The following is a 2,894-nucleotide window of genomic DNA, read 5'->3' as shown; positions in this document are numbered from 1 at the left end:
TAATTACTTTACTTTTTAAATAGTGATTACATCAGAAAATGGTAACATTGATTTTACTATCAACAAACAGCTGGCGAGATTAAAGGTATGTACCGTGGCGGCCAGATCGTGAATCAATTTATTGAAATGAGTTTTCAGTGGAATTTATATGACTTAAACAGTCAATGCTAACCTTGCATCGTGTCAGACACCGCTTATAGTTTCCGTATCACAGGGTCACATGGTCACAGGACGTCGGAAAGTTTTCAGTCCAGTTTCCATTAGAGTGAACAGGACTTCAAAGAGATTCTAGCCTTAGGAACGCCGGAATATTTCTATAACTGAATAAAACACAACCGTATATATTAATCTGTATAATACATCCGCATACGGACATCGCACAATACTATATTTGGTACAAATATTCACAACGTAATATAAATAGTTAAAATATCAACAAACGCTTATTTACAATATACAAAATATACAGACGTACAAAAGAATCAACAACTTAACATAGTAGGTACGACGCAGTACCTATGGTAGGTCGGGTCGGGCGGTGTCGTGTCGGTCACGGGTGACGGGTGACGGGTCGCGGGTCACGGGTCACGGGTCACGGCAGAGGCTCGACATAGTTCTCGGGCACGAGTCCGCTCTTCCCGTTGAGCGTGCCGCGCAGCCAGCCGGGCTCGGCGCTGGCCGCCACGTTGGTGATGATCTGGTTGGGCTCGAACGACAGCTCGCCCTCGCTCTCGCCCAGGCACGCGTACAGCGTGCGCACGCGTCTGCCGCACCGGAAACAACAACACACGTTAAGCATTGTAAGGAGGCACTCTCGGGCAAAGGCTACGCTGTCGCTTCATCTGAGGACCGAGGTCCGTAGGATAAATAAGTTTTTACAAAAAAACATTAATAATACAAGCTTTTTTTACTGACTGTACTTTTTGTCGACTTTACTTACATTGTCACCCAAACTACATTTGCGTACCAAATTTCATGTTGATGCTATTAACCGTTGAAGAGTCCCGTCCTGCAGAGACGATCCTGTCCGGACTATTCCAGATTATTCCAGATTCCAGATGAGTCCAGATTATTGTATTGTCACACAATTTACAAAAGTATGCCAAATTCAAGTCAATCCGTCTACTGAAAGTTGGTCGAATTTAACTTGCAAGATTTGACTACAGACAGACAGACAACGGGGCAGGCGAAACTAAATAAAAGCTTGTAAAAATTGTGTGTAATGTGATGGAGACAGCCTGAGGTGGGGTTCTAGTGGCTGCTCTATTCACGACTTGTCATCTAATAGATAGAGCAACGCTACGTGAGGCGGGCTCGGCTCAGCTGGGCTCGGCTCCGCTCTATTCAAAGAGCACGCCGCGGCCGCTAGCTGGCGGAGGCGGAGGCTGTTGGTGTGATGATGGCGTCGCGTGGCGTGGCGTGTTGCAGGTTGCAGCTACCTGTAGGGGTGCGTGTAGAGGCGCGCGTGCAGCGGCGCGGGGGCGGCGGCGGGGCGGGGCGGGGGCGCGCCGCCGGGAGGGGGGAGCGCGCCCACGGGAGGGGGGGACGCGCTGCACGACGACACAGACTCCGCCGAGCTGCTGCTGGACCGGCCCGCGCCTGCGAAAACACAACACAACACTTTTAAAATCGGATTCATTACGAGCTACTGCTTAATTTGCATCATTCACAATCACAAAGTTGCTTTCAAGTTTTGTAAATTGAATTTCATCCACTTTTATTCTTGACACGACTTGTGCTACATCCGCGTCCACAACCATCCAAGAGCATTGCTTATAGCGGACGTGGATGCGGAGGTTCCGCAGTTGCAGACGTGGATAGGCATTCACAACAACCCTGATTCCTGGTGTCAATCGGCTATTATTGTAATCGAACGATGGGTGTATACGCACCTCTGAGCGCGAGCAGTGCGGGGGCGCGGGGGCGCAGGGGGCGCGGCGGGGGGGCCGAACTGCTGCAGCAGCTGCTGGTGGTGGGGCGAGTAGCGCCCGCCCCCGCCCCCGCCCCCGCCCCCGCCCCCGCCCAGCGGCGACAGGCTCCCCAGCGGAGGGCCGCCCACGCTCTACAAGCAAACAACACTAGTGTTACAAACCATACCACGGCATTCTCTAAACGAACCACGTCCGTTACAAGCTGAACAGTAATAATTTGATCCGTTCGCTCGCAGGTACTATACGAGTCAAATCGATGACCTGTCGAACGCAGCGTTGGATTCAAAGACGAGGTTCGTTCGGAGAGTCACAGTGCGAAGTTGTGAGAACAAAATTGTTGTAAATTAGAAAACTTATTGTGGAAGGTTGAAACACTTACGCAGTCGGCGCGCGTGAGCAGCGCGGAGGGGAGCGGCGCGGGGGAGGGGGAGGCCCTGCAACAACAGACCACCACGGTCAGTTCACGGCACGATCATGATACACTTTAAGATCCCCCTCTTATCACCAAAATAATCACAAACGCTCGAGGGACAAGTATAGTGACATTGGGGACCTAGTAATGCTATACCTTTCTTATGACATTTCTGCATCCTAAAAAATAGACAGACCGATTCACATACTGACTTGTAAATGATAATAGTAGATTATTGTCGTAGCCTGGAAGTAGGCAATTGCTGGCTGAGTATGAGTATTAAACGGACGAGCTTGCGAGTCCGTTTAACTAATACGAAGCCAGCAATTGCTATTCCAGCCGAGACTAATATAAAGCTTTTCTCAAAAATGGTGAATAATTCTTAAATAGAATAAACTTTTTCTCAAAATATATTATAAAGTTTAATTTTATTCCAATATTTTTCTTATGCTTTCCCGCCTTTTTTCATTAAAAATAAACTGCAGGTGTATTTTTCCACCGAAAACACCACAAGCTATTTCAGACCCAATAGAAAAAGTCCGGAGTTCCAA

General features: G+C 48.7%; 1 long non-coding RNA gene across 1 annotated transcript; it reads right to left on the bottom strand.

Annotated features, from left to right (window-relative positions):
• Positions 1-338: 338 nt before the first annotated feature.
• Positions 339-1,924, bottom strand: LOC141435814 (uncharacterized). Its single transcript, XR_012452229.1, has 3 exons — positions 1,893-1,924; positions 1,440-1,599; positions 339-764 (listed from the first exon to the last, which is right to left on the bottom strand). It is a non-coding gene; the product is annotated as an uncharacterized lncRNA (long non-coding RNA).
• Between the last annotated feature and the right edge of the window lie 970 nt (positions 1,925-2,894).

This window comes from Choristoneura fumiferana, chromosome 15 (assembly GCF_025370935.1).
Source record: "Choristoneura fumiferana chromosome 15, NRCan_CFum_1, whole genome shotgun sequence".
Classification (NCBI taxonomy): domain Eukaryota; kingdom Metazoa; phylum Arthropoda; class Insecta; order Lepidoptera; family Tortricidae; genus Choristoneura; species Choristoneura fumiferana.
The sequence above is the reverse complement of the archived record's forward strand: the minus strand, read 5'-3'. Positions and strand labels throughout refer to the sequence as shown.